The 20,529-nt window shown below is 35.3% G+C and overlaps 1 protein-coding gene and 1 pseudogene across 2 annotated transcripts in view; both read left to right on the top strand.

Annotated features, from left to right (window-relative positions):
- The window catches only part of SCARA3 (scavenger receptor class A member 3), a 75,676-nt gene extending 56,699 nt beyond the window's left edge, over positions 1-18,977 (top strand). Inside the window, exons 6-7 of one of the 2 annotated variants that reach the window (XR_003142448.3) lie at positions 13,595-13,719; positions 18,397-18,977. The gene's annotated coding sequence lies outside the window, so the exon portion shown is untranslated. Of the gene's footprint in view, positions 1-13,594; positions 13,720-18,393 lie in introns of both variants that reach the window. The other variant, XR_003142447.3, reaches the window with a different exon arrangement.
- On the top strand, positions 1,222-1,306 carry LOC112670233 (U4 spliceosomal RNA; annotated as a pseudogene).
- Positions 18,978-20,529: the final 1,552 nt, after the last annotated feature.

Genomic DNA, 20,529 nt, shown 5'->3' with positions numbered 1-20,529 from the left:
ATGAAAATGAAAACATAACATAAAAGAATTTGTGTGATATAACTAAAGCAGTGCGTGGAGGGAAACTTATAACATTAGATACTTACATTAGAAAAGAAGAAAGGTCTTGGGGTGCCTGGGTGGCTCAGTTGGGTAGGTGTCCACCTCTTGGTGTCAGCTCAGGTCTTGATCTCAGGGTCATGAGTTTAAACCTTGCATTGGGTTCCACAGTTAGCATGGAAACTACTTTAAAAAAAAAAAGAAAAGAAAAGAGGAAAGCTCTCTAACTTTCTAATCAATGATCTAACTTTGACCTTAAGAAACTAGAAAAAGAAAAGTAAATTAAGTCCAAAGTAAACAGAAGAAAAGAGATAATAAGGATAAAAAAATAAAAGAGAAAATTGAGAAAAGTTTATAAAACAAAAAAAATGGTTATTTGGGAAGATCAATAAATGGATAAGCCTCTAATCACACTGATCAGAAATAAGAGAAGACACAAATTATTAATATCAACAATGATAGTGAGGCTATCACTACAGATCCTAAAGACATTACAATAATAATGACACATTATAAACAATTTTAAGCCAATGTGAGCCAATAAAATAAAAACTTAGATGAAATAAACAGATCTCTTGAAAAACATGAACTACTACAGCTCACTCAAGAAGAAATTGATAATAATAAATGTGAATAACTCTGTTACTATTAAATAAATACAACTTTAGTTAAAAAGCTTTCACAAAGAAAACTCCAGACTCAGCTGAGCTCAATGATGAATTCTGCCAAAAATTTAAAGAAAAAATAATAAAAATTATACACAAACTCTTTCAGGAAATAGAAGAGGAGGAAACACTTGCTAACTCATTCTATCAGTCCAGCATAATCTTGATAACATAACCTAATACATATTACGGGAAAAGAAAATCCTTATAAGAAAAGGAAATGTCAGATACTTAGGATATAGAAGCATAATTTCTTAACAAAATTTTAGCAAATTGAACCCAACAATATATAAGAAGGATAATATATCATGAGTAAGTTTTATCTCAGGAATACAAAGTTGTTTCAACACTTAAAATCAAGATAATTCACCATATTAATAGAAAATAAGCCAATATGATCATTTCCATAGATGCAGAAAAAGCACTTGAAAAAATCCAAAATTCATTTATTAAAAAAAACCTCACACTACACTAGGAATAGAATGGATCTTTCTCAATCTGATAAAAAAAAATATCCAGCTTTGCGCAGTGGCAGTATCATAGCCAATGAGGCTTATCCGAGGCACTATTATCGCTAATTGAAAACTGATAAATAAAGTTTCCTAAAACAAAGAAACAAACAACCTAGAGCTAACATCATATTTAATAATGAAAGACTTAATGCTTTCCCCTAAGATCTGAAAAGAATAAAAGATGTATGCTTTAACCACTTTGAATTAACCATGTGTTAAACTACTACAGCTCTTTTACTTCCTTTATTGCATCCAATGCATCCAATTGCATCCAATTGCAGGTTGAAATATCCAGGTTGAAAAGGAAAAAGTAACACTGTCTTTATTTAAGGACAGTTTGATTGTCTATGTAAAGAACACCAAGGATTTACCAAAAAGAAAAAAGTGATTCATAAAAATTATGAGTAAACAAAATTGCAGAATACAAGGTCAATATACAAATATCAATTGTATTTTTTTTTTTTTTTAGATTTTTTTTTTTATTTATTTATTCATGAGAGACACAGAGAGAGAGAGGCAGAGACACAGGCAGAGGGAGAAGCAGGCTCCATGCACCGGGAGCCCGACGTGGGATTCGATCCCAGGTCTCCAGGATCACGCCCTGGGCCAAAGGCAGGCGAGGCACAATTAGAAATTGAAATAAAAAATAATAACACAATAGTATCAAAAATGTGAAATACTCAGTAATAAATTTGGCAAAATACATGTAAAACCTGAAATTTAGAAAATGGAAAATCACATAGCATTGCTGTGAGAACTTCAGGAAAACCTAAATAAATATAGATATATACAATGTTCATGGATCAGAAGACTCAATATTGTCTTTTACTCCATATGGCTATATAGAGTCAATGTAATCCTAACAAAAATCCCACGAGGAATTTTTAAAGAAATTGATAAACTTATTCTAAGATTTGTTTGGAAATGCAAAGGACCAAGAAAAGCCAAAACTATTTTTAAAAAGAACAAAATTGAGAGACTTATACTACCTGATTTCAAGACTTACAGAGCTATAGTAATCAAGATAATGTAGTATTTGTATAGAGATAGACTCATAGATCAATGGGACAGAATAGAAGGTTGAGAAATAGATCAACTTATATATTGTGTATTGACGTTCAGTAAGAGTGCCAAAGCAATTCAATGGAGAAAGGATAGTCTTTACAATAAATGGTACTGAAGCAATGCTATAGTGATATACAAAATATGAATCTTGACCTTTATCTTAGAACATACATAAAAATTAACTCAAAATGTATTACAGACCTAAATGTAAAAGCTAAAAATATAAAACATCAAAAAAGAACCATAGAAAAATCTTAGTAATAGTTGGGCAAAAAATTTCTTAAATATATTAAAAGCATGTCAACTTGTCAACATGTAAAAGCACATAAACATGGAGTGTAAAAGAGATTTTCATATAAATGAAGCTGAGTAATTTCATAGCCAGTAGACCTGCCCAAAAAAAATATTAATGGAAGATCTTTAGGCTGATCTTTACGCCAGTTAGAAACTTAAGTTCCACACACAACACCACCTTACCTGAGGAAGGATACCATAAGTGCTATGTATGTAAAATGCTTTTTATTTCTTGATTTATTTAAAATAAAATTTATTGTTAAAGGGAAAATCATCACAATGCATTGTGAAGTTATTTCAAACAAAAAGCAAAATGAGTCATTTAGTGGCACAATGAAGGGGAGGTAGATAAGTGGAAAGTTCTTACATGATATGTGAATGAAATAAATTAATTCAAGGTAGTCTATGATAAGTGAGGATGTGCATTGTAACTTTTATGGCAACCACTAAAAAATAAAAACAAGAGCTACAGCAGAAAAGCAAATAGAAGAGGTAAAATGAAATACTAAAAAAGACTTAATCTAAAAATAGATAGGAAAGAGGAGTTAATAAATAAAAAAATGGTAAATTTAAAAAATGAAAAGAAAGATATGCACTTAAATAAATTATATAATAATTACGTTAGATATGTGAATTAAACACTCAAATTAAAAGGCAGAGAATGTGGCAGCCCCAGTGGCCCAGCGGTTTAGCGCCAACTTCAGTCCAGAGTGTGATCCTGGGGACCCAGGATCAAGTCCCACGTCAGGCTTCCTGCATGGAGCCTGCTTCTCCCTCTGCCTGTGTCTCTGCCTCTCTCTCTCGCTGTGTGTCTGTCATGAATAAATAAATAAAATCTTTAAAAATAAAAGAGAATGTCAGACTAGATTTTATTTTAAAGTAAGATCTAATGATACACTGTTTGAAAGAGATGGCTTCTAATGCCACACTTCTAAATAATTATAGGCCAGAGAAAAAAATCACAAAGAAAATTAGAAAATACTTTTAACTGATATTATAAATACATCATACCAAAAATATTTGGATGGAGATAAAGCAGTGCTTAGAGCTTTAAATCATTATATAAGAATAGAAAAACAATTTTTAAGTAATTAATTTATGTTTCTACCTTGAGAAGCTAGAAAACGAAAACAAGTGTAAGCACAAAATAAGATAAAGAAAGACAACAATAAATATTAAAGCCACAATCAATAAAAACAGACAAACAATAAGGAAAATTAACATGACCAAAAGTTAGTTCTTTGAAAATATGAATAAAATTGATACACTCTTACCTAAATTGATCAAGAGAAACAAAGGAAAAAGAAATAAATTAACAATATCAGACATGAAAGAAGGTACAAAGCAAGGATGTTGACTTACCATTTGCATTCAACATTGTACTGGAGATCTTAGCCAGTGAAATAAGGCAAGCAGAGAAAATATAAAGAATAGGAAACTAGTAAAATTATCTCTATTTACAGACAAAAAAATGTGGAAATTCTTAAGGAATGTACTTTAAAAAAAAAAAACTGTACTTTTACCAACACACAACTTATCAAAGTCAAAGAATACAAGAACAATACATAAAAATCAGTCATTTCTCTATATACTAGCTACAAAAAAATTGAAGAATGAAATTTTTAAAATAGCACAATACATCAAAGAACACAAAATAATCGGGAATAATTTTCACAAAATTTGTGTGAAATCTCTGCATATAATACTATAAAATGCTGCTGAGAGAAAATTTAAATGTCCAGAATAAATGGAAAGTATACATGTTCACAGATTGGAAGACTTAATATTGGACATTCTCCCCAATTAATCTATAATCAGTGCAATCCCAAACAAAGTTCTTGCATGTCTTTTTGTAAAAATTGAAAAGCAGATGCTAAAATGTAAATGGTGGGCACCTGGATGGCTCAGTTGGTTATGTATTGGACTCTTGTTTTCATCTCAGGTCATGCTATCAGAGTGATGAGATCAAGCCCAGCATCAGGCTCCACTGTCAGTGCATAGTCTGCTTGGGATTCTCTCCCTTTCCATCTCCTTCCTTCTCTGCCTGTTCCCCCAGTCATATGCACACCCCCTCCCAAATAAATAAATAAATAAATAAATAAATAAATCAAATCTTCAAAAAAGTAAAATATATATAGTGATATAAGTGACATAGAATAGCAAAAAAGAAAAAAATTCTTGAAAAAAGAACCAATTTGGAGGACTTACATAGCTTGATTTCAGTGATTACTATGAAGATTTAGTATTCAAGACAGTATGATATTGGCACAAAGATGAACAGGCAAATGGAACAGAACAAAATCAGAAATGAGCTCAACAGTAGTCAATTGACTTTTTTTTTTTTTTTTTTTTTTTTTTTTTTTTACAAAGAAGCCAAAAGAAATCAATGAGAAAGAGAAAGGTTCTTCAAAAATGGTGCTGGGACAATTGGATATTCATAGGAGGAAAATGTATCTTGACCCCCTAATTCAACTACACATAAAAATTAATTCAAGATAGATGAAGACCTAAATATAAATGTTAAAATTATAGCACTTTTTGAATAAAACACAGAAAAATACCTTCATGATATCTGGGTGGCAAAGATTTCTCAGTTAGAACAAGAAAGGCCTTAAACATAAAAAAAATTGATAAATTAAACTTCACAAAATTAAAATCTGCCCATTAAGAGATCTGGTTAAGTAAATGATTGGACATGTCACACATTGGGAGAAAATATTTGACAAATAATTTATAAATAAAATATATAAATATCTATTGTAACTCAGTAATAGGAAGATAAATAACCCATAAAAGGTGAAATGTTTTAGCAGACTTTAAAAAAGACACTTGTGCATGACAAGATGTCAACATCATTAGTATTAAGGGAAATAGAAATTAAAACCACAATGAGATACCACCACAAACCTATTAGAATAGCTAAAATTAAGAAGACTGACCATCCCAAGTGTTGGTGATGATGTAGTGAGGATGCAACTCTCATATACTGCTGGTAGGAATATAAAATAATACAACCATTTTGGAAAATAGTTTGGTAGTTTCTTAAAAAGTTAAACATACATTTATCTTGAGGGTCAGCCATTCTACCCTTAGGAATATATTCAAAATAAATAAAAACATATATCAAAGTATACATTTATTCATAATAGTCCCAAAGTAAAAACAACCCAAATATCCATCATCAGGAGAGTGGATAAGTAAGTTGTGGTACATCCATACAATGGAATGCCAGTGGCACTGAAAAGGGAAATGTTAATGTTGGACACAAAATTATGAATGAATCTTAAAATCACTATGCTAAGTGTATATACACAAAAATAGGGTACATAGCATATGATTCCATTTATATGAAATTCCAGACCAGGAAAAACAAAGAAAAAATGATAGAAATAAAATTAGTGGTTACTGGGGCAGAAGTGGAGTATAATTGACTAGAAAGGAGCAAGAAAGTTTTCTGAGTTGATGGAATTATTCTGCATCTTGATTAGGGAGGTGATTACACAGGTGTGTACGTTTGTCAAAATTTAAGAAATTACACACTTTACACACTTAAAATGTGTGCATTTTATTGCATGCAAATTATACACCAATAAAATTGATTTCAGAAAACAACTAGGATACCATATTTTATTCACTAGAAAAATTAAAGCTGAAAAGACTTAAATATCCAGCAATAGAATGTTCCTGTTGGGAGTGAAAATGGTAGAACATCTTTGGAAAACTAGTTTAGCAGATTCTTGTAAAGGTAAACATGCACTTACCCTATGACTCAACACTTCCACCCCTAGGTATTTACCCAAGAGAGATAAAAACATATTCCACAAAAAGACTTGCACAAAAACATTCATAGCCGCTTTCATCATAATTTCCCCAAACTGGAAATAGCCCAAATATCCAGCAACAGAGGAATGGATAAATTGTATTTTCATGCAATGGAATATGAACTACTCCAAAGAAGAAAGAGAAGAAGGAGAGTAGGATGAGGTTGAAGAAGAAGAAAGAAAACAACAATCCAAAATACAAGCAATAACATTAAAAAAAAAAAACCACTCTATTGAAGAAAAGCTACACACAAAAGAGTAGATATAGTATGATTCCATTTCTATTAAATTGTAGGAGATGCAAAGGTACTCTATGGTGCTAGAGATCAGAATAGTGGCAGCCTCAGGGTGTGCAAGGGAAGAGCAGGGATTGATGGAGAGCCTGAAGACACGTTTCTCCCATGGAAATGGTCTGTCATTACAGCTGTGTGACTTACACAGATGTACACATTTGGGGAAACTCAACAAACAATATATGTAATCTGTGCATTCCACTGAAGGATTGTAAAAATAACACACAATTTAAAAAAAATTATTTAAAAAATAGAAATTCACTTCCAAAAGCTCATGAGTCAAAAGAGAAATTATAGGGGCACTTGACTGGCTCAGTCAGTAGAACATGCAACTCTTGATCTTAGGGTTGTGAGTTCTGAGCCCCAAGTTGGGTGTGGAGCCTACTTAAAAAAAACAAAGAAAAAAAGAAATTATAATAAAAATTAGGTTGAAATAGACAAAGAAAATATTTTAAAGCTATTTTATAATGAAATATCTAAATCTCAGAAGTTGAGGAGTGTAGCCAAGGCAATACTTGAGGAGAATATTAATGGTCTGGTATACTTATATTAGAAAAAGAAGAAAGGCTAAAACAAATGAACTACATGGCCCACTTGAAAAGTTTGAGGTACACCAGAATACACATCAAGAGGAAAGAAAGAAATAATAAAGGCCCAGAATTAATGAAGTTAATGAAAAGGGAAAAAGAAGTTTTGAATGGTGAAGATTGACAAAGCCAAAAGTTGGTTCTTTTTTAAATATATATATATATATATATATATAGAGAGAGAGAGAGAGAGAGAGAGAGAGAGAGAGTGAGAGAGAGAGGATTCTTTTAAAAGACTGATACAACTTATAAACTATAGACATTATTGATCAAGACAGATGAGAGAAAGTACCAATAAAAGATAATAGGAATAAAAAAGATGACATTAAACAGAAACGTTATGAACACTTAGTGCCAGTACCTTTGAAAACTCAGGTGGACCAACAAATCATAGGAAAATGTAAGTCATCAAAAATGACTCAAGAAATAGAAAACCTGAATATTCTGAAGCCATAGAGACATTGAATCTATGGTTTAAAATATCCTCACAAAGAAAACACCAGGCCCATGCAGAAATACTTATAGGCAAATTCTACCAAAACATTCAAAGAAGACAATTCTAATCCAACACAGACTCTTCCAGAGAAGAGATAAAATAGGGAGACTTCCCCAACTCTATTCCGTGAGGATAGAAAAGCTTGTTACCAGAATCAGAAAAGAAACAGATGAATAGATGCAGAAAAAGTGTTTCATAAATAAGGCATCCATTCATGACTTTTAAGAAATCTTATCAAACTAGTGCACTTTTTAAAAAAAGATTATTTATTTATTTATTTATTTATTTATTTATTTATTTATTTATTGAGACAGCACAAGTAGGGGGAGAGGGAGAAGGAAAGAGAGAAGCAGATTCCCCACTGATCAGGGAGCCTGACATGGGGCTTGACAAGGGCTCCATCCCAGGACCCTGAGATCATGACCTGAGCCAAAGGCAAATGCTAACTGACTGAGCCACCCAGATGCCTCAGACTTGGAATTTTTAAACCTAAAATGTATTATCTACCAAAAAAAATTCACAGCAAATACCTTTCATAAAGGTGAAAAATGGAAGCTGTTGCCTTTAAGAGAATCAGACATCGCATACCTTCTGATATGATGTAATAGACAGTACACAGCACCACCTATTAAGTCAAGTTGCCAAAATAAAGAAGGAAAAGAAAAGAAAATTGTCCCTAGTTGTAATCAAGCCTCTAGATCTATCTTACAGTCAATTTACAACACCTCCAAAGAGAGAAACATGTTAATGCCATCTTCATGATCTTGAGTTGTCAACCTAGAATGACTCATTTTTCAACAAATAAATGGCATGGGAAAAGTAGAGTAGAGGGAATGTTATAGATTAAAAGAGACTTAAAATTAATCTTCAAGTAAAAGTGTATTAAAGAGAGAGACTTAAATGTATCAACAAGTGCAATTTTGAACTTTGGATTTTATTTCAAACAAATCAATTTATAAAGACATTTTTGAGAAAAAACATAGAAATTTGAACACAGATTTGTTATTAGATCATATTACGAAATTACTAAGTGTGATAATGTATTGATTACTTTTTTAAAAAAACTTGTATATGTTAAAGATACATATCTTGAAATATTTAGAGCTGAAATGATTTAATGTCTGTGATTTGCTTTAAACACAAAGATAGACAAATCACATGAGAGAGACAAAACAATTGGTAAAGCACTGATAATTATAAAATTGGGTGATGGGTGGTATATGGGTACACATTATTTAGTCTCTTTGTTTTGTTGGAAACCCTCTATAATAATAATTTAAATGACAAATAATAATGATGATGATAACAACAACAAATGTCATTTTAAAAAGAAAACAAAGGGGGATGCCTGGGTGGCTCAGCAGCCAAGCATCTGCCTTTGGCTCAGGGCATGATCCTGGGGTTCCGGAATCGAGTCCCACTTTGGGCTCCCTGTGAGGAGCCTGCTTCTCCCTCTGCCTATGTCTCTGCCTTCTCTCTGTGTCTCTCATGAATAAATAAACATCTTTTTAAAAAAATAAAAATAAAACAAAGAAGGCAAGAGGCCCTCCTCCTCTTTTGCCATCATGCAGCCTCCCAGGGAGACCAGGCTGCTCGTTAAACTGTCTCCAGGTCACCTCCATGGTTTTTGCTTATATCATTTCTTCCTCCTAGAATTCCCTTTTTGCTTGTCTTTCCAGTCTTAAGTCCTGCCTATCCTGCAAACTCAGCTCACATGCCACCTATAGCAGATAGCTGTTGAGGTGTCTGAGTCACTTTTCAAGTAATCACTTCAAGTGGTTCAAATAGGGGTCAACCCCCGCCCCCACCTACATCCTCCCAGAAGGAGACCAATGACTCAGGTCTGACCAGTGGGAATACCACTGCTCTGTTCACATTCAGTGCAGGAATGGACGTGTTACCCAGGCAGGACCAATTAGCCAAAGAGTGTCAGTCTCCACACTTTTCACTGGGAATATTAGAAAAGAGGTGCTTTCTCTTTATGGGGCAGCTAGGTCAGAAGACTGAAAGCTTGAAGTGTCTGTGGCTGTTTCCCTAAAAATTAGAGAATATCTATCCTGCCTAAGAAAGAAGCCACTCTAAGAAAGCAGCAACGCAGAGCCTGGTGACAATTAAAGTCCCTGAACATAGCCATACCTTCTCCCCTCAATCTTCCAGTATATTCATTAGTAAAATGTCCTTGCGTGTGCCTGTGTGTGTGTGTGTGTGTGTGCATGCACACACACGAGACTGAGAGAAAAAGAAAAAGAATGCATCTCTTTAAGATCAAGAACAAGGGTGTCTGCTGCTATCACCACTTGTACTCAAAATTGAGCTGGAGGTCTTATAAATTTCATTGACATAAGAAAAAACAAATGGTATAAGGCATATGGTGTCTGAGATCTTTTTTGCCTCTTACTTAATAACATGCTAATTGAGTCAACATCCTTCATTTTGCCATTGGCCCTTTATCATGAACTTCATGACCTGCCTACCGTGTGATTCCATGCACTCCAGTCAACCAGTCAGTGACCAAACCAGTCAATCAGAAAAGGCCTGAAAATCAGGGGTAGTGCCTGAAAGGATCCTGGGAGAGAAATTTGATAAACCGGTTCTGGAAATGTTCAGGGGAGCCACTGTCTAGGTGTGGTGTCTAACCAAGGGGTTGACTTGGAGGAACCATTGGAGCCTTGGTTTTCTCAGAATCTAGAAAGCCAAGAGAGAAAGGGTTTCGAGCCAAGCTGAGGATGGAAGCTCCTGAGGAATGAGGAAGTGAAATGGGTGCTCTGTAACAAGTGTGATTATTCTGTGGCAGTTCCAAGCTAACTGGTGACCAATTTGAGGTTGAAAATGCACTGAGCTGTGTCTCGTTTATATCTCATGATCTTCCCACATTACAGAGGAGGGATTCAGGTGGGTAGAGCAAGCCCTGTCTTTGGAAACAAAAGTCCTATTGTGTTTGGATATGGGTGTTCAGGCACTGAGAAGGCACTAAATTGCTCTAGAATCTGGGGAACCCTATGTTAGGGGGTTACCTTGTCCAGTCCTCTCAAGGTCCCAGTGCATTGCAGAACCTGGTAGGACAAGAGCAGGTCCAGGTGTGCTTCCTCAGGTGACCTCAAACTGAGGCAGACCCTGGGTGGACCCCTAGGGATCCAGGAAACCCCTAAGACCAATTTGGACCAAAAAGCTGATTTAGGTTATTTATTATGAAGGACACATACTTCTAGAGACTGATATATTTATCCTTTAGCCAGAGAGATGCAACATTTCCCAGCATTAAGGCACCTGACAGCTAGCTCATCAGAAGTTGTCCAGTTACTTTGGAATCGCCAGCACCTTGCTGAGCTTGATTCCACATGTGTTCAAGGATGTTTATTGTCCAGTATGTAATAGCAAACAACTAGAAATTAACCTGAGTTCCCATTGAGACTAGTTAAATTGTGAGACATCTGTAACATAAAATTATCTGGCTACTAAAAAGTAATAAGGCAGTCCTCTATGAACTGATAAAGAATAATCTCCAAAATATATCTAAAAAGTTAAAATTTATAAAAATTGATGTGCAAAAGAACATGTACCTTATGTGATCATTTGTGTGAAAAATATAAGTATATACATAGCTGGGCAACCCAGGTGGCTCAGCGGTTTAGTGCCAGCTTCAGCCCAGAGCATGATCCTGGAGACCCAGGATTGAGTCCCACGTCAGGGTCCCTGCATGGAGGCTGCTTCTCCCTCTGCCTATGTCTCTGCCTCTCTCTCTCCTCTCTGTGTTTCTCATGAATAAATAAAAAAAAATCTTTTTTTAAAAAAGTATATACATAGCTATATTCAAATTCTGAGAATATGTTTGGAAGGATCCATAAAAGCCTGATAATAGAAGCCTCTGGAAAGGGGAGGTCAGGAAATTGTGAGGTAGGAGGAAGACTAGCCTTTCCCTTTATGTTCTTTTGAACCTTTTGGATTTTGTGAATGTATTATGCAATTGTTTTTCTTTTTTTTTACGATTTTATTTATTTATTCATGAGACATACACACACACACACAGAGAGAGAGAGAGAGAGAGAGAAAGAGAGGCAGAGGGAGAAGCAGGCTCCATGCAGGGAGCCTGATGTGGGACTCGATCCCTAGACTCCAGGATCACACCCTGGGCTGAAAGCAGATGCTCAACCGCTGAGCCACCCAAGGATCCCCTATGCGATTGCTTTTTATTTTAAAATATAAAAAAGTAAAGTAAAGAATCTAGGCTACCTTTCCAAACCAAGGAATATTTACATTTAATCCAAACTGGGGAAAGTTCAGCAAATCATCAGTGCTCTTGTGAGAGTACAGCTTTCTAGGGACCACATATTTGAATCCCCCAGCTCAGTTTCTCTCCCTTGGCTGGAGCAGCAGAATCTCTGAGAGATTTTTACTTCCTTTTACTTTTTTCTCTTTTTCAAACTCTCGACCCCTTCCCTTCTTGCACTTGCCATGACATCATGATTCATTTCAATATACTTTCATGGCATGCTAACATTTCTAACCTGACTACTCATTCACTCTGATTATAAATGATGTTGGCACCCCCTGCTGAGACTAGGGGAGGCTGATTGCACTCACCTGGTTCCTGTCAATCCACTTGCCAGTGGCTTCTGGGAAAGCTCTCTGTGTGCTGCATTCATCCTGCCTCCTGTAGATTCCTGTAAATTTCACCATTACATTCACCTGGTCCCTGTCACTCCACATATGAGTGGCTTCTGGGAAGGCTCTCTGTCTGCTACATTAATCCTGCCACTGTAGATTCCTGTAAATTTCAGGGCTGAATGGTTCTTTTGTCCCTTGAGGGTTCTATTCTTCCTGCTGACCTCATCTTCAATCACTTGTCCTCCTAGACCTTGGACCCATTCCCTTGTATGAGTCCCGCTCTGCAGTTTTCAATTACTTTAATCTCTGATATCCTCAGCTAAATTCTCCCATCATTCTCATTCTCTTGTGCCTGATTATAAAGCCTCCCGGATCATACAGGTTTCAGATGTAGATTATAACAGAAGAACTTTAAGATCTGACAATTTCCATCAAGGCAATGCTGGATCATTCCAACTCATGAATCAGGAAACTACATGCATTTTGACCAACTTTCTTAACAGATATCTTGCTGACTAGAAAGTATCACATGATGAAAAGAGTCCAGATTTGAGCCAGAGAGATGTTGTTTGAATCTTTGCTCTGTCATTTGCCAGCTGTGTCTTGGGCAACTTACTTTTGCTTCATTGAATGCCTTATTTCTTTCTAAAAAATAAGTGTAAGAATCCCTACTTCACAGAGTAGTAGGCTACATGAATTTTGTATATAAAAGGTATACTTTAGTGCCTTGGCTCAGAACCAATGTTTAGTGAACATAATTCTCTCCCTCTGGATCTTTTCCAGCTTCATGTCATAGAAACTATGCCACACAAACTCTAATATATGCAGGAACACCCCTCATCAGGTATACATATGTAAATAAATTAATACATGTAAATAATTTATCATATAATATAAATGCTATAAATAATTATATTAATTATGTAAATAATATAATGTACATTGATTTACATGTATTAATTGATTTACACAGAGATAGGTATATATATAACTCAAGAGACAATTTTTTTTTTTAAACAGGAAAGCAAGTAGAGGAAAAGCATGTTTAGGAGAAGAAAGGAGGGCAGCCTGGGTGGCTCAGTGGTTTAGTGCTGCCTTCAGCCTGGGGTGTGATCCTGGAGACCTGGGATCGAGTCCCACATCAGGCTCCCTGCATGGAGGCTGCTTCTCCCTCTGCCTGTGTCTCTCATGGATAAGTAAAATATTTTTTTTTAAAGGAGAAGAAATGAATGACAGATAGTTGGAGAAAAGAATGGCTGAGAAGGAGAAGGTGAGAGAATGTGTGGGAATGAGAAATAAACAAAGCTCTGATCAATAAGAAGCTCACCTCCACGAGAGTTTGGTAAGTACAAGTTATTTATGATCTAATTTGTAAGCTTGACTCATTCAGAATAACAGGAAACAGGAAGAGAAATGGAAGCTAACCATAGAGAGATATGTGCCTATTTATTGCCTGCTGGAAGGTGAGCCAAAGAAATCTATCTTTGTGTCACCTCAGTCTCAGCAAGATCAAATCACCAGAGGGCAGGAAAAGGGAATAGAGAAAAACGAATACATGTAAATGGAGTGGAAAATGTGGTAGAGTTCAGTAAAGTAATCCATCCTTATCAGAGTAGATCAAAGGTTTTCTCTTTTTTTTTAAGATTTTAAAAATGTATTTATTTATGAGAGACACAGGGAGAGAGAGAGACACAGGCAGAGGGGGAAGCAGGCTTCCTGCGGGGAGGCTGATGCAGGATTTGATCCCAGGACCTTGGGATCACACCCTGAGCCAAAGACAGATGCACAATCACTGAACCACCCAGGCATCCCTTGATCAAGGGTTTTCTAAGTAGTCTCCCCCAATACCTTACCATATGATACAGAATGAAGTGATGTTGAAGCTTCCTTATCTGAAATCCACTGGATGATTTCAACTTCTGGATATAACAGAGTAACTGGTACCATACCAGCCTCCCAACAAAGCAACAATAAAACTGGACAAAATATGTGACAAAACTGTTTTCAGACAGTGGATAGTAGGTAATACAAGACTCTAGTCCTCCAGAGAAAGAAAACCCACAAGATGAACTCATGATCACTCTGGGAACAGTTTTGTAACAGAGGGCAGAGGGTTAAAGTCTAATCTCCTGAGCTGAGGAGTCAGAGTTTGAAGTAGCTGAAACAACTGGAAATTGTAGAGCAGGACAATGAATAAGAAAGAAGCATGCATACAAAAGGCCCAAAAGTTGTGTTTGAGTTACCTATAGCACTTTGGATGAGGGCTGTACACATACAAGTAAAGACTACAAAGGAATACTTGTGAGGCTAATATGGGCTTGAGAATGGCACAGAGATATGAGATCAAGAAGTCCTGGGGATATTGGAGATCCATGCAGCAGAGTGGAGAGATGTTATTAGGACATCAGGCTGAGACATCAGAAAAGTTGTGCTTTAGGAGTAAGAACTACACCCTAGAGTAAGGCTTATCTTAGATTCACCCTAAACAAGCAAACAAAAAACCCCAAACAACTAAAGCCAAGCTCTGGGGGAAATGTCTAAGAGACAAAGTTTGGAGGTTGAGTTCCATGAAGTTAGAGGGTTGGGAATAACAAACTTGCTGTAAAAAAAAGCATAAACATCGAGTCAAATTCAGAGGGATCAACCAGTGATCAAACCAATTACTAGAACAAAAGTCAATACTCTACTAAGGAAAAAAACAGATTCCATAGTCTCTAAAATGTGTCATCAATAATACCCCCAAATTACTAGTGTGCCCCTCATAAAGAACAAAACCCAGAAAAATCTGACCATTAGGGTACCTGGATGGCTCCGCCAGTTGAACATCCAACTTTTGATTTCAGTTCAAGTCATGATCTCAAGGTTGTGAGATCAAGCCCATGTTGGGCTCTGCGCTGAGCATAGAGTGTACTTAAGATTCTCTCTCTCTGGGATGCATGGGTGGCTCAGCGGTTAAGCAACTGCCTTTGCTCAGGGTGGGATCCTGGAGACCCGGGATGGAGTCCCACGTCAGGCTTGGAGTCTGCTTTTCCCTCTGTCTATGTCTCTGCCTCTCTCTTTCTGTGTCTCTCATGAATAAATAAATAAAGACTTTAAAGAAAATTCTCTCTCTCCCTCTCTAAAAAAGAAAAATGTGACCATCATCAAGAAAAAAATAAGCAATAGAAACTGACCCAGAGGGCAGCCCAGGTGGCTCAGCGGTTTAGCACTGCCTTTGGCCCAGGGTGTGATCCTAGAGACCTCGAATCAAGTCCCACATCTGGCCCCCTGCATGGAGCCTGCTTCTCCATCTGCTCGTGTCTCTGCCTCTCTCTCTCTGTGTCTCTCATGAATAAATAAATAAACAAAATCTTTTAAAAAGAAAGAAAGAAACTGACCCAGAGGTTACCCAAGTGTTAGCATACAAAGAGTAAAAATATGACCATTGGCAATGGAAAAGAAAAAGTCAGAAAAGCGTGATGACAGCTCAATTAAAATTATCCAAATTGAAGGGAAAAATACAGCAGAAAAATAAACAGAACCTCAGGAGCACTTGGAAAAATGTCAAATAGTCCAACATACATGAAATTGGAGAATGAAAAAGAAAGTTGACAAAGAATAGAAAGAAAACTGCACCTATGCACTTACTAGTCAAATTCCAAAAACCAAAGATACAGAGAAAATCTTAAAAATAAGCAGAGAATAAAAGACACATTACATACAGAGGGAGAATGATATGAAATACTGTTAATTGTTTAATCAGAATCAATAGACACAAGAAACAATAAAATAAAATCTTTGAAGTTTTAAAAGAAAATATTGTTAACATAGAATTTTATATTCACTGAAAATAACCTTCAAAAGTGAGGAGAAAATAAAGATATTTTCAGAAAAATTAAGGCTGACTGAATTCAGAGTTGAATATCTTCATTATAAGAATTGCTAACTGGGGGGGTGGTGGTACCTGGGTGGCTCAGTTGGTTAAGTGTCTGCCTTTGGGTCAGGTCATGATATCAGGGGTCTGGGATTGAGCCTCATATTGGGCTTTCTGCTCAGCAGGGAGTTTGCTTCTCCCTCTCCCTCTCCCTCTCTGTGCTCTCTCTCACTCTCTCAAATAAACAAATAAAATATTAAAAAAAGAATTGCTAAAGGATATTTTTCATGCTTATAGAAAATAGTAGATAGAAACTTGTATCTATAGGAAGGAAAGAAGAGCAGCAGAAATGATAAATGAGTGGATAAATATTAAAATGTATGGAATTTTTATCTTCTCTAAGTTTCCTTAGAGAAAAGATAACTTTTTAAGGAAAATAATAACATTATAGGATATAGTTACATTAAATGTTGAAGGACTAAACACTCTAAAATTCAGAGTTTGTCAGGCTAGTTCTTTAACAAAGACCCAATTAGGGGTGTCTGAGTGGCTTAGTCCATTAAATATCTGCCTTCAGCTCAGGTCATGATCCCAGGCTCCTGGGATCAAGTGTCACATCAGGCTCCCTGCTCAGCATGGAGTCTGATTCTCCTTTTCCCTCTGCTTCTCTCCCAGCTTGTGTGCTCTCTCCTCTCTTGCTCACTCTCTCTCTCTCAAATATATAAATAAAATATTTTAAGAGAAAAAGACCCAATTAGATGCTATCTACATAGAGGTACTTTAGATACAAAGATAGATTGGATGTGATAAATGGCAAAAGATGTACCATGCCAGCAGCATGCATAAGAAAGCTGGAATGGGTATATTAATAACAGGTAAAGCAGACTTCAGAACTTTAAAGGAGATAAAGAGGAACATATCAGAATAATAAAAGAGATAATGCACCAGGAAGACATAACAATGTATGCATGTATAAACAATAACAGAGCTTCAAAATTCATGAAGCAAAAATAAGAGAACCAAATAAAGAAATACACAAGCTCACAATCATAGTTGGGTATTTTAACACCCCTCCCTCAGGAACTGACAAATAAGTACACAAAAAAACCTCTAGTAATTATACAGAAAATCTGAAGCAACTGGAATTGATCGATAACTATAGAATGCTATGCCAAATAAGAACATAATAAACATTTATTTCAAGGAAATATAGGCCATCAAAATAAAATATATCTTGGGTCATAAGTTAAGTCTAAATAAATTTTAGTGGATTGGAATCTTACATAAAATGTTCTCTGACTATAATGTAATTGTATTAGAAATCAGTGAAAATAAAATATCTAGAAAATCCCTCCAATACTTGAAAATTAAATGTCATACTACTAAAAAACACCTCAGTGAAGAAGATATCATAAGAGAGATGAGAAAGTTTTTATTTATTTATTTAATTTTAAAGATTTTATTTATTTATGAGAGAGAGAGAAAGAGAACGTGAACAGGGGGAGGGGCAGATGGAGAGGGAAAAGAAGATCCCCACTGAACAGGGATCCTGATGAAGGGCTCCATCCTAGAACTCTGATTGAGATCATGACCTAAGCCAAAGGCAGATGCTTAACCAACTCACCCATCCAGGTGCCCCTAGAAAACATTTAGAATGAATAAGAAAAATGCAACCTATATAAATTTATCGGGTACAGCTAAAGCAGTTTTTAGAGGGAAATGTATGGCCTTAAATATCTCTATTGAATAAGAAGAAAGCTTAAAAGAACCTTAAGAAACTAGATATAGAAGAGCAAAGTCAATCTAAAGTAAGAGAATAATAAAAGAACAAGAAACAAGTCATACAAACAATAGAGTTAACAAGGCCAAAAATAGGTTATTTGGACAAATTAATAAAATTGATAGATGTCTAGAAAGGTTAATAATAAACAAAAAATGGAGCATATAAATATCAATATAAATAAAAATACTAATATTACCATAGATCATACAAACATTTAAAAAATAAGGGAATATTATGAACAATGTTATGTCAATGTATTTGATTACTTAGATAAAATGGAATTATTCCTCAAATAGCACAACTTATAAAAACTAACTCAAGAAGAAATTCAAAATCTGAGTAGTACTATATATGTTACAGCAATTGATTTTTTTTTTCAGTAGGTTCCACACCCAACATGAAGCCCAATATGGCGTTCAAACTCAACCCTGAGATCAAGACCTGAGCTGACATCAAGGGTCAGACATCCAACCAACTGAGCCACAGGTGCCCCAGCAATTGAGTTTTTAATTAAAGAAAATTTCTCATAAACTGAGAACCAGTCTCTGATGGTTTCACAGATGAATTCTACAAAATACTTATGATCTAACATCTTTCTTATGCAAACTACTTCAGAAAATAGAGAAAAAGAGGAATCTTCTCAATTGATCTTGTGAGGCCAGTACTATGGATTGAATAATTGTGTCCCCCCCAAATTCCTATGTTGAAATCCTAACCTGCAAGATAATGGTTTTAGGAGGTGGAGCCTCTGAGAGGCAACTGGTTCATGAGGAAACAGCCATCATAAATGGGATTTAATGCCTTTATAAAAAGACCTACGGGAGATCCCATGTCCCTTTTATGACAAAAAGAAGACTGAACCAGGAAATGGGCCCTCACCAGATATCAAATCTTCCAGTGCCTTGATCTTGGACTTCCCAGACTCCAGAACTGTGGGAAATAAATGTCTGTTGTTTATAAGCCACTCAATCTGTGGTATTTTGTTATAGCAACCTAAATGGACTGAGTAAGCCAGTTTAAATCTGGCGACAAAACCAGAAAAGGGCATTACAATGAAGAGAATTATAGACACCTAAACTTCATGAAACTCTTAAGAGTACAATTAATAATATTAACAAATAAAATTAAACGATACTTTAAATATATATATATATATATATATATTGCACCATGACCAAGTGAAGTTTATACTAGAAATGAGAGATTATTTTAACATTTGAAAACTGATCAAGATAATTTACCACATTAACAGAATAAAGGAGAAAGCTTACATAACCTTTTCAATAGATGAATAAGAGTAATTTAACAAAATTCAACAGCCTTTTGTGGTTTTAAAAAGTAACTCCCAGTAAATTATAAATAGAAAGAAAAATTTTCAATTTGATAACATCTATAAAAAATACCCCACAGGGCAACCCCAGTGGCTCAGTGGTTTAGCGCCACCTTCAGCCCAGGGTCTGATCCTGGAGACCCGGAATCGAGTCCCATGTCAGGCTCCCTGCATGGAGCCTGCTTCTCCCTCTGCCTGTGTCTCTGCCTCTCTCTCTCTCTCTCTCTCTCTCTGTCTCTCATGAATAAATAAATAAAATCTAAAAAAAAAAAAAAATACCCTACATCTAATCCTATATTTGATGGTGAAAGACTAAAGACTTTTTCTAAAATTAGGAACAAAGCAAGGATCTCATCTCTTATTCTTCTAGTCAATATTTTGCTGGAGATCCTCACCAGTGAAATAAGGCAAATAAAGAAATAAGTATTGGAAAGAGTAATGGAAAATTGTCTTTATTCATAGATTGCAGGGTTGCTTATGTAGAAAATCCTAAGGAATCTACAAGAAAATAATTATTAGTAAGGGAATTTATCAATGTCCCGACATAGATGGCTGATACACTAAAACTCATTGCATTTTTACAAGCCAGGAGCAAAATAATTAGAAAACTAAAATTTAAAAAATTATCTAGCAATAGGAATAAAAACATAAGATATATAGGAAAAAGTTTATGAAAGATGTGCATGATCTCTATATTGAAAACTATAAAATATCTCTGAGACAAATTTTAACATATTTTACAAATGGAAATATATATCATGTTCACATATATAAGAAGATTCAGTGTTATTAAGATGTCCATTCTCCCTATATTCATCCACAGATTCTATGCATACCCAGTACAATCCCAGCAGATTTTTTAATTGACAAACTGATCCTAAAATATATATGTGAAAATGCAAATAACCCAGTAATTCCGCTTTTAGGTATTTACTCAAGAGACACAAAGACTTGCATGTAATATTCATAGCAACATTATTCAAAATAGAAAAAACCCTGGAAACAACTTAAAGGATCTAGAAAAAGCCAACAGAATTTTGAAGAGGAGTCAAATTAGAGAACTTTTACTATGTGATATCAAGAGTTACTCTAAAGTAACAGTAATCAAAACAGTGTGATGACAGTGTAAAGATAAACATATAGATCGATTAAACAAAATAGAAAATGCAGATAGACCTGAATATAC

This window comes from Canis lupus, chromosome 25 (genome assembly GCF_003254725.2).
Source record: "Canis lupus dingo isolate Sandy chromosome 25, ASM325472v2, whole genome shotgun sequence".
Lineage (NCBI taxonomy): Eukaryota > Metazoa > Chordata > Mammalia > Carnivora > Canidae > Canis > Canis lupus.
Note: the sequence above shows the minus strand (reverse complement) of the source record. Positions and strands in the feature narration are given on the sequence as shown.